The 12,561-nt window shown below is 35.5% G+C and overlaps 1 long non-coding RNA gene across 1 annotated transcript; it reads left to right on the top strand.

The window, feature by feature from the left end:
* Positions 1-6,286: 6,286 nt before the first annotated feature.
* LOC111610302 lies at positions 6,287-7,963 on the top strand. Its single transcript, XR_002753576.1, has 2 exons — positions 6,287-6,484; positions 7,633-7,963. It is a non-coding gene; the product is annotated as an uncharacterized LOC111610302 (long non-coding RNA).
* The last annotated feature ends 4,598 nt before the right edge of the window (positions 7,964-12,561 follow it).

Below are 12,561 nucleotides of genomic sequence, written 5' to 3'. Positions count from 1 at the left end.
GTCTACATATATTTTCTACGATAATAATTAGACGTGCACAAATGAATGGATATTGAGTACATTATTTCTCAGAGTAAACGTAGAGGCTTTTGTTTTGTTTTGTTTTTTCCTTTGTGCCCATCGAGAACTGGCCGTATGTTATTGGTTTGAAGGATGGCAGTTTAAAAAAATCAGCAGTGATTGATTACTTTGCCGGCAAGGTCAGTCAGATCACTCTGACCTTTTATTCAAAAAAAAAAAAAAACTAAAAAAAAAAAAAAAACGTTGACAATGCAAACCCTTAATAGATAGCAATGATACCTACTTGAAAATTTAATTACAGAAACCGCTGAGATATTGGCCCGTGATAGTTTTTGTACATAAAGTAACATATTTAAGGTTTTATACGTATTTCTACTGGGTTAGTTCTTTTACTTCCCCGACTTGAAGCACTTTTGTTCACTGTACCTCTGTCTGAGAGTGCATGAATGTGTGTGTGTGTGTGAGTGTGTGCATACTTTGCATGTGTTTCAGCCCACGTGCATGGCTGCACATGAAAGTGAATGTTTACTTTCTCTTTGGGTTTTTTTCCTCCTCTCTTTCTGTTTGTTCCTTTTCTATTATTACTTTTTGTGTCGCAGCTCTCTGGTTTCACTGCTGCTCCCGCTGATCCGAGGTCAAGAGCCAGTTTAGTTTCTTTGGAAGTGATTTATCCCCCCTTTTTTTCGGTTAGCTTGTTTGTTTTAGCTTGTGTGGTGAGAGCCGGTGTTTAGGTCTCTGCTGAGCCGTGTAGACGTCGAGGGCGAGCTGGAATCTCCCACCGTGTCGCAGGGAAAGCCTTTATCGAGACCCTTTTGCCACCACACTTAGTGTTACACTCGAGCGCTTTCAGGCGGCGGATATGTTGGAGGTCCTTCACAGCGACGCTGGCTGTTTATCTGATTGTATTTCACATTCATGTTTACTTTTTTTTTCAAAAATGACCTGTTAACTTCTGTGTTCTATTTAATGTGATGTGGGTTGGGTCGATGGTTGACTGTAATCTCGCCGTTTTCTGTTTTTAGAGACGCTTTACCTTACAGTTCGCCAGTTGTCTTGACTTGTTCTTGAGCAGCTCTGCACAATTTAGTCTCTGGGATCTAGAAATGAACTCCAAAGGTGTCATAAAATTCACATAAACCCAGTTAAAGCATTAAGTTACTCCTTTTATGGTGCATTCAAGCAGTTTTCCCTGAATTTAGGTTTAATATTCTTCATCCTGGAAACAGTATTTAACAGAATATTCTGACCTTTTTGGTCTGTTTGCTGGCAGAGATGGAAATATTTAACATCTTATGCAAACTTGTTTTTGTTCTTACAAAAAAAGCAATTCAACGTTTTCACTTATTTCAGAAAGGTAAATTTACATAAATTCACTGCACCTGGTGAAATATTTTGAGCCTTTATTTCTTAGCTTACTTCTTAAAATGTTTCAGTAAAATCAAAGTATTCATAGTAGTGACATGTAAAAGGAAATTGTTGCCAAAGCAACTTCAGAGCACAACATCCAAATTTTCTAAATAATTCACAAAAGACAAAACTGATTAAAACGTTTCTGTTGGCAAACCCTGTTTGATTAGTTTCAGATGTAGAAATTTTACAGAAAGTGACGGAAATGCAAAAATTAACCAAAAGATAGAAGGTTCAGGGTTCAATCCTTTGTCTCAAGGCCAGTTTGAGCAACATTATTTTTTGAATAATGATTTTATTTGTATTTGTTTTTGACTTCTTACGCCTGTTTCACATAATTTCAGTAACCAAAATGGATTTTATTTTTTAACGTAATGCTAAGGTATCAACATTTATGCCTCCCCATTTATAAACGTCTCTGAAAAATCACTACCGTCGGTTATTGAAACAGTGTGATTTATGTTGATGCTCTTATTTTGAAAAGAGAAGTTACAGAGATGCCACCAATGTCGGACCGGCTAATACAACCATATCTGAGTGCTTATTTAAGTTTTTGATACCCTTGGTTACAACTTGTAACAGCTTGTAAATCAAAATCTGATGCTAGAAAAGTACGTTAGCATTAACAAGAAAGTCGACTGACGGACATTAATTTCGTCCAATCAGGTGTGGCAGTTGAGAAATGGCTTCCTTTAGAAACAACTTCTTCATCTTCAGACGAAAAAGTTGTTTTTATACCCATTTGACCCTGGACACCACTAGCTCCGCCCCTTTTTGGAGACTTTTACAAGATTAACTTTAGCCATTTAGCAGGGGTGTCCAAAGTGTGGCCCCGGGGCTATTTGTGGCCCTTTATATGACTTTGTTTTGTCCCTAACCACAGGTCAAAAATAGTTGAATATGACCTTTTCCAGGAGAAAGCTGATCTCTGATTAAATTGACCAATTATCGGGATCTGTGGAGCTTCACATTTCCAAAAATCTTGACATTTGGAATCATTTTTGTTGAGTTTGAGTACTTGAATGCACCATTAAAGACTAACCTACTGGCTTCCTTTGAATGTAGCAGCCCAGTTCGAGACTAATATCTCAAAATTTAGTCTGATCTGACAACTGTTTGCTAAATTTGGAAGCTAATCTTCCTCTCACTGTTCATGCCAGCTCAAATTGTAACTGAATTTACACACGAGTCTGCCAGTTTGTCCGAAGGATTCTCCAGCATTGGTCGATCTAAACGAAGAGCTTCGTAGAGGCGAGCCAACAAAAAGCGGCAGCCAGCGTCACCATTGTGTACCAAATAAGAACCGGGTTCTGTTGAGCGAAAGTCGATCCAGGAGATTCAACTTCCATACCAAATTTAAAGGCTGGGAAAGCGTTTTGTTTTCTCCGTCCTGCAGAATGTTTAGATTCTCTGAACTGAACATCATCAAACGCTGAAAGTCGAAGGTTTCTGCTGCTGAAAACTGTTTACTGTTTTACTGTGACGCTGGCCGCCTGCATTTTGAGCTCCAAAAGCCTGAAAGGATGTCGATCAAAGGCGGGACAAAGTCTGCACAGGATCTTTTCTTAGGACTGTTAAAACTCCAGCTTAAGGTCTACAGCATGTTGTATTTATAATGGCTTTATGTCGTGCCTGTTTTATTTTTTTCCTCTAAATTTAAAGACAAATATATGCTTTTATTTGACTACATTGCTTTGCATTCTGTCTTAGTGAAGCCATTTCACATGTCTGTTTTCACTCTATTGTAAACTATCAGATATCACAATAAATTTTCAATGGCATTAAACTGTGGACTTGCAGTTGGTTTTTGTGTTTTTCTTAAGCAATAACTTCAATTTGTGAATAACATTTAAGATCCTATCCAGCAATTGATTATTTTCTGCTGATTAATGAGTTCCCAGGCCCGACGGCTGACAGATCCAGTAAATAAATTAGAATATTATTGAAAAGCTCATTGTTTTCAGAAACTCAATTTACAAAGTGAAACACATTATATAGATAAATTACACACAGACTGTTTCAAGAAAAACACTTTTAATACAGAAATGTGGGCTTGATGAAAAATATTTTTAATATCTACCCAGAGGTTATTTTCAGAATGTAATTTTAGTATCAGATATTTTTTAAACATACCATTTTAATCACAGTGACATTTATTCGATCTGTTGTGTATATATTTAACTTGCTGGTTAATCATTCTGAATTTACAAGCGTTGAAAATTAAACAGCCTGAAACTCAAAGTGGAAAAAAGGTTCCTCTTAGACAAAGTGATTGCTTAATCCTGTTATTTTCTCCTTCCTCGTTCTGACCTCGTCTGTCCATCATGATGTAAGCGCCTCCACAGTTAAAGGCTACAGGTCGACCAAAATTGTGCAAGTGATCAACCAAACATAAACGAATGCTTTGGGAAGTCCCTAAAAGGAAATTCAAAGGGTCACATATTTTATTTAGCTAGGTAGATAGGGAACTAGTTAACTAATTTGTACCTCATCTCTTCATATAGATAAAGAACTATTTAGCTAACTAGATATTTAGCTATGTAGGTAGTTAGCTAACAAGTTCCCTATCTAGTTACCCGATTACCACTTTAAACTCCATTTTTCCCTTAAAATCTCCCAGCAGTGCAAAAAAAAATTCTATAATCCACTAAAATAAATCTAGCTAGCTAAATAAGCACATTTATTTAGCTAGCTAACTAGAGAGTGAACTAGTTAACTCGCCAGCTAGTTATAGATAAATAAATATATTAGTTTAGCTGTATTTATTTAATACATACATTTATTTTGCTAGCTAGCAAAATAAAATATGTGGGGGCGTGCCGTGGTGGCATAGTGGTTAGCGCGACCCATATTTGGAGGCCTTGAGTCCTCAACGCGGCCGTCACGGGTTCGACTCCCGGACCCGACGATATTTGCCGCATGTCTTCCTCCCTCTCCTTCCCCGTTTCCTGTCAGCCCACTGTCATATAAGGGACACTAGAGCCCACAAAAGACTCCCTGGAGGGGTAAAATTAAATAAAAATAAAATATGTGACCCTTTGAATTGCTAGCTAGCTAAATATTGAACAGCTATCTGATTCACTATGTAGCTAGCTATGTATAAATAGATTCAATTGACTAGATGAAAGGATGGGGTCCATGTTTGATATAAATCCAAAGCAGAAGGGATTTGCTGAATAGATCTGTGAGTTTCACAGCTGGTTTGATATGAACATTTGATAAAATGACATCATGTACATTATTCATAAGTTGCTATGGTAGTGCATATATTCTCTCCACTGCCTTCTCTTATCCGTCTTTCTTGTGACGCTGATGCCCACACAGCCCCATGTTTCGATGTCCTTGAGGTGGCTGGCTTCACTTCAAGTACAAAAACAATCTGCCAGCTTCCAGTTATCTCACGCTCCTTCCCTCTGTTTCTTTTTTTGCTCGTTTTTCTTTTAAACTTCAACATTTTCACACGGACATGACAAACTCCTACTCTATCGTTGACAGGACATGATCTGAAGGTAGATCAAATTTAGACAGAAACTCATCAATGCTAAAAGGAGCAAATCGTCACTCACTCCAATACATAAGTATAAATATCTTGTTTTTATGAGTAATATGTTACAGGTACTCCTCTCGTCTGTTACGCTAAAATAAGTCAAGTTTATTTATGTAGCAACAAGGAAGTTAAAAGCCCTTTACACCATAAAAAAATACAGTAACTAATTGTGAAACAACCAATAAAAATAACATTTTATCAAATTCCATTATCAAGCAAAAGTACATCAAATATATTTTTGAAAGTCAGAAATTCAAAAGTTCTTTCTAGAAAAATTCCATGATTAATCTCAAAATTCTTCCTAGGAAATTCTTGACTTTTCAAACTCAGAAATGTTCAAGTTTCTTCTAGAAAATTTCTGAGAATAATCTAAAAATTTTAGTTTTTTCTAGCAAATGTTCAACTTTTCAAACTCAGAAATGTCCTTGTTGTTTCTCAAATATTTCTGAGTTTTTTTGTGAAAATTTACTCCTTTACTTCAATGTACGACGGTGCTGAAACGCCCTTTGGTTTGTCATTCAGAAGCTACTGCAGATGGGAAGAAAGGAAGAGTAAATTTCCACCAAATAACTCAGAAATCAATTGAGTTTAATATCAGAAATTTTAAAGAAAAAACAAGGACATTAAACTCTTCTGAGTTTGAAAAGTTTAAAATTTGCTAGAAAAAAATCAAAAAATGTTTAGATTAATGGAAAATTCTGGAAAGAAATTATAAATTTTTGAGTTTGAAAAGTTGAAAATATTCATCTGTTCAAATGCAGAAATTTGGTCTCAAAATTTTAGATTTTTTCTAGCAAATTTTAAGCTTTTCAAATTTAGAAATTATCTTGTTTTTTCTCAAAATCTTTTAGTTGAAAATAATAATAATAACAACCAAACCCATAATTTACCAAAACACCAATAGGCTGACGCCAAATCTTACTTGCCTACCATTGGTGGAAATGTATTCTCTTTTTTCTCTGTAATTGCACAAATATAAGCTCAAAATAAGATATACTTAGTCAGGTAAAGATCTTATGAAAACACGTCAAATTTAAACATCTCAGCTTGGAATAAAACAAGCAAAATTCTAAATTTTGAAGATTTGTACAATGATATATTTGGATTTTCGTGCCACGTAAAGTTTTATTTACATCTTTTTATTTTAAAGACACATTTGATGGCCAAAACTGATGAGTGCAGATATGTGAGTGCAGAGTGGATGCTTTTTACTTTTACCACATGCATATTTCAGTGTGGATGAGATCTAACCTTTACTTTGTGTGCAGAGTGAGGCAAGGTTAGCTGATGTTGTTGTGATGGCTGCAGAGGACGGACAGGAAGCAGTTATTTTAATACTCCTGATGACCTACTTCTGTGGAGATGCTAAAGTACGAGCGTCTCTCGGCTTGTATGCTGGTTGTGACTTGGCTCAGGTGTCCGGAGCGGACGTACTGCCTGATTTCTTTAGCTCACACTCTATTAACACAGACAGCTTGACAGAGCGAGGCAGGAAGCAGGCAGATAGGGGTAAGTGTTGGTGTGTGAGGGAAGCATGAAGAGTGTGTGGTAAACTGAGAAACTGACAATGGCCTCCATGCAAACTGGCCTCATTTCATACAATATTCACAGCAACCCTTCACACATCTCCGATAAGCAAAAATTATATTAATCTTCAACTGAAATAGCATAGTCTAACCAGAGAGAACCCAAAAGTTTTACTCAAGTAAGAGAAAAACAGTATTGGATAAAAAGTCAGCTCAAGTACTGAGTAACTGATCTAATTATCAATAATTTTATATTTAAAAATTACATCATCTGATGAAAATTTGGTCATTTTAAGGACCAAAATTACAATAATGTATATAAATAACAACAACAAAAAAAGTCTCCAAATTAGTTTCTTTCACTAAAAAACTCATAAAACTTTGATAAAAACTGGTTTGTGTCTGTGTCTGATGAATTTGTGATTGAAACATGTTTGTTCTTCAACAAAGTGGGTAGAAAATAAGAGTAGAGATACTGAAGTAAAAATAAAAAGTACAGCACAGTAAAATTACTCGGAATTATTATTATTATTATTATTTTTTTAAATCGTTACTCAAGTAAACGTAATTGAGTAAATGTAATTGGACCCAACTCTGAATCTAACACTGAGAAGTTTAATAAAAAACATATAACAAGAAAAAGTAACAAACACGTAGCCAGGCTACATGTCCGTTTTAGCTAGCAGGTAAAAGCTACATTAGCTAAGCTAATTTAGCTAGTTCGGCAGTAAGTACCACAGTAAATATCACTGATATTACACGGAGGTGTAATACTGTGTAATACACCTCAAAAATTAGATTCAGTAATAGTTTTAATGTACTTATACTGTTTATAAGTTAGACATTTCCGAGGCCAGAGCTAGTGCTAAGATGTGGGGGTTTTGTTGTTGTTGTCATAGCTACTCCATAGCAACTGCCAACCAAGATGGCTGTTATGCTTCACTACTGTTCTTCTTTTGCCTGCTTCTGCTTTAAATTTCTTTGTATGTAACTTTGTTTGCTCTTTTATCGCACTACGTTAAATAAAGTCAGACTTGGTTCACATTCAGGGCGTTTCGCACCTTTTCTGCGTTAGCATCGCCTCCGACTTGTTGCTCTCTCTTTACTTCATTATCTCCTCCGCCTTCCCAGCCGCCCCCTTCGGGCTGAGGTGGCCGCCCGGGGTCGCAGGGCTTTCAGCAGGCTCCCATAACAGGAGGCTTTAATGCCGCTGCTATTTCCATCCCTGTGATGTCATCTGGAGGAGGGGCCGGTCCTCCAGCCCAGAGTGGTGAGTCACAACCGGAGAGCCGCTCAGGGAGGGAGCGCATCCAAACATCCACCGCGCTGAGCCACCAGAGGGATGGAGAAAAGGGAAAACAACCTCAAGTGACCAAAATAACCATTTAACTGGCCTTATGTTTGCTCTGTGACATCCACATCTTTCATTTTTAACGCCTGAGAATTAAAGTGTTTGTAAGCAGCCAGTGTTGTTTTCTTTGTCGTCAGTATTGATTCATGACTCACCTATTAGTCACTTGCATGATGTGCTCAGTTTTTCATAAAATATCCTAATATATCTTGATACAGTAATAATACTATCTCATAATTGTGTAGCGTTTAAAAGGTTTAAATATACAGAACTAGATACGACTAAGAATTAAGAATGATTATATTAAAATCTAGCAAATATTTTATTATAGTCTTTACTAAATTTATTTATTTATTTTACTTCAATTTTTTTAATATTTGTGTCATTTATTTATTTTGGTTATTAATAAAACGTTTGTTTCATGTTATTTTGGGGATTGAATTTATTATTAATATTGCTAATTGTATTGATTTGTAATTATATCTAAAAAAAAATTAAATGGGGGTTTATTATTATTATTATTAGTTTTTTAAAATTTGTAATTACATTATTGAATGAAAAAAAAATCAAACTTGAATTTTTAATTATAGTTATTTAGAATTATTTTTTACTCAAGTTTCTCAAATTTATTTATATCTTAATTTTACATATAATTTTAAGACAAAAATTTCCCACTATTTTAGTGGGTAAAGTTATTATTATTATTAGCCTTATTTATTTGTATCTGCCTCCCAGCGCCATTTGTTGTTGTTATGATAATCGGCAGACAAACGGACGGAGGAACTGGACGAGATGTTTTCCTCCCGTCTTCCCGAGTGACGTCACCCCCCCCCCCCCACAGCCCCCCCTTCCATTCAGACTCTGCCCACACAAAAGTCGTGGCAGCGATCGGCATACGCTGTCGTCATGGCAACCACCCTGCGCCAACACGCTCCGCCCCTTCCCGGAATTGGCGGCCTCTTATTGGTCGGCGAGTCAAAGTGGCAGAACCTGCGACCAATGGGAGATTAGCTGAGTGACGTAATTTAAACGGAGCATCAGAGATCTAATGTTGATGCATGAACTTAATCTGGGAGGACGCCAGTAGAAGCTACACTACCTTAAAAGAATAAAGAATAAAATCTTCTTATACGTTTATTGACTCAGGCACAGGACAAAGTATTTTTCATTCATCAACAATGTTTCTTTTCCCATTAATTACATTTTTGCTAAAACCAGCAAATGCTGCACAACCTTTGTTGTCAAACAATTAAAATTAAAATAAAAAATAGGTTAATAAACCCATAAAAAGATTTGGAAAATATTTACCTGTCTTTTAATACAGCAACAGTGTAAGACGCTGTTTATATTTTGGATCAACATTGATTTACAAATTCCTTTTCTACCAAAATTAGGCTACTTTGCTTTATTAAAATATTGTCTATTTACTATCTTAACAGGACTAAAAAAACAACAAATGTATAGTCTTAAAAAATACATTTTTTCAGTTTTATTTTACAAAAAATAGGCACTCAATACTGCTGTTTGCAACTTTTATGCAAAGAAAATGTTTTACTAATTTGTTGAAATTGTCAATGTTGTGACAGAATAGTGTGAGACATATCTGTGAAAAAAAGAGAGCTCCTCTCGGAAATTTTCAAACTGAAAAGTTTGAAAAGTCCAAGTTTTTCTTGAAAATTTCAAACTGAAAAGCTAGAAAAGTCCAAGTTTTTCTTGAAAATTTCAGTTTTACTGACAATTTTTTTGACTTTTAACAGTCACTGATTTATTTTTTTAGAAAAGTTCCTATTCTAAGAAATTAAGTTTTTTTTTAGCATAGTTTTGACTTCAAAATCTGAAATTTCATTTTTTTCTCTCAAAAATTTCTGCCATTAATCTCAACGTCTCTAAAGTCAACCTAAATTTTTTTGATTTTTCATAGCAATTTTTTAACTTTTGAAAATCAGACATTCCTGGGTTTTTTTCTAGAAAATGTCTGGAATTAATCTAAAAGTTTCAGAGTTTTTTCCAGCATATTTGCAACTTTTCAAACTAAGACATTTTCTTGTTTTTTCTAGATTTTTGGGTGGAAATTAACTCCTTTTCTTTCTTTCTGCAGTGGTTTTAATACACCATCGTGTGATTTTCTGGGAGGCAGTATTTTCTAAGAGGGGCCATGGCCCTCTTTTATCCCCCTTTTGGGGTCGCCTCTGCTCTTTTAGGGCACCAAGTTAAAAAACAACAAAAATAGAAGCACTAAAATGGGGAGAACTTACTTTGGCACCAGTGTCTTCACTTTGCAACATCATGAATATTTCAGATTTAAAAATCCTGCCGGTTCTGTAGAGAGGAAGCCGGGAGTTCAGGGAGTCACGGACGCATCGTCTCTTTTCCCAGGATGACTGATCCATTTCCTCCGCCCTAAAAGCTACCAATGATCTACTCCACTTTACAGACCAAATGCTGTGAAATGGAGGGAAATGGAGGGTCGCTCAGTGTGAAATGAAAGTGAACAGATCACGGGTTGTTGTAATTTAGAGCAAGAGGGAGAATATTTAAGGGCCTGAATGGTCTGACATCTGGAAGCAAAAGGCTTGTTTGGTTTCTGAACATTTTTAAAGGGGCAGTATCATAAATAAATCAGCTTTTTTTAGTTTTACATCATGTTATAATCTTATTCCCATATCAGACATACCTGGAGCTTTTATTCTTTCATGCATATTTGAGAAATTATTTAATCTCCATAGAAACCACTCAGCTCCTTCAGACTAGCCAGAAGCAATTAGCATCAGCTGAGCTCATTATAGGAGCTACTTCTCAGAGCAACACTGGTAAAAACATTGTTAAAGGGCTAGTAGAGGAGCCATGTTGTGATGACTTCCTGAAGGCGGAGTGTCGGAGAGAGCAGGAGCTTCTTAAAGAGACAGAGGTCCAGTTTCAACGCGTAAAATTACAAAGTCATATATTTGTAATTTGACTTTGTAATAATAACTGAAAGCAACAAAGTTACTTGAATACATAATACCACCCCTTTCAGGGAGAAATATAAAAAATAAACTATTTGTGTCTTTTTTTTGTATGCTTTACAATACAAGATTGCTCTCAAATTGCAATTTTAAAACTTTTTCTTTTGTAGTTGAAATTTGAACCTGAAGTACTGACTTGGTATCAATATTGTTGATATTTCAGATCCAGGAAGGCATCGAATATAAACGGCAAACCAAATGTAGCTTCTAATAATGCAAAATTGGAGAGTAGTAGGAAAACATATAGAGGAAGTTAAAATTTTGAGCATGAATCCCATTACACATTCACATTATGTGACCTTTTTGTGTAAAACAGTTAATTTCAGTTAATTTTCTTGAGATCCAGAGGCACAGAAGGAACATTTCAGCACCCAGGTGTGAAAATGATCAACATGGCGGTCAGGAAGTCCAGACTTGGAACTTCCTGTGAATGCCAGAGATGCTCAAAGTGTTTTGCTAAAGAATGAGCAGCATTAGAGGCCATTAGCAGCCATAACCAAGCGGCTAATAAATTAGGTTTTACGGCACTCTGGGGCGCATTTGTGCAGCGCAACGAACCGGGGCAGAAACAGGAAGTCGGGTTTGCTTTGGAAATATTTCTGCAGAGGAATGAGCTTTCCAGGAAAAAATAAAAAGCAGAGTTGTTGCAGCAGAAGCAGACAGAAAGCATTAATAACAGCGAGCTTAACCTTGAAATGTTTCCTTCCTGAAAGAAGCAACAGATTTCCTCACCGGTCTTCAACATCACTTATTTATGATTTCATTCTTCAAACAAATGAAGATTTTTTAACTTAAAAACAAACCAGACGGCTCATTTTCCCCCAAAGAGTAAACGCATATTAAATCAATATATCAAAAATATCACAAATTATTTAGAAAACTTGTTTTTTTTTATCCATTTGCAACAATAAACTTCCCAGTACTTTTGGGAATTGATCTTCAGATAAAAAAAATCAGAATATTCAATTTTAGTCAGATTGCACAAACAAAAAGTCTTGCCTCCCCTGGGCTTTGACTAGACCGTGACAACATGTGAATGCACTTTAAACCACAAAAACTCTTTGGGCCTTTTAGAACGATGACAGAGGATTATGGCAACACTAGCAAAGTAAAAAACAAACAAAACTGCGCAAATGAAGTCATAGCATTCCGGAAATATTTTAATTATTCTCAAAATATGATTTTATTGAACTTTATTCTCGTACCGTTACGACTTTATTCTCGTTATTTAAACTTTCTCATACGACTTTATTCTCATGATTATTCTCACACAACTCGTAATTTTGTGACTTCCTGTATGATTTAATTCTCATAATTACGACTTTTTTGTACCGTTGTACAAATTTATTCTTGTAATATGACTTATTGTACGACCTTCCTAATTTTATTACTTTATTCTCATAAGCTTTTATTTTCGTCATCTTAAGACTTTTCTGTAATTCTAAAACGATTCTTGGAAAAAAATTATTCTCGTAATACGGCTTCTGGAAATATTACTTTATTCTCATTAGTTCGACTTCCTCGTACGACTATTTTTATTTGATTTTATTTTTCCTCTGACACTCCATTCACCATGGCTAAAAACTATAAAGAACTAGCTAATATTGCTAAGTATAGATTTAATAAAAACAGGTTTTATGAGTTTTATTCATAAAACCTGTTATGAATAATTGTAAATTTCCACAACAGAGCGACAATAAAAGT

The sequence above is a fragment of the Xiphophorus maculatus genome, chromosome 12 (genome assembly GCF_002775205.1).
Source record: "Xiphophorus maculatus strain JP 163 A chromosome 12, X_maculatus-5.0-male, whole genome shotgun sequence".
NCBI classification, from domain to species: Eukaryota; Metazoa; Chordata; class Actinopteri; order Cyprinodontiformes; family Poeciliidae; genus Xiphophorus; species Xiphophorus maculatus.
The sequence above is the reverse complement of the archived record's forward strand: the minus strand, read 5'-3'. Positions and strand labels throughout refer to the sequence as shown.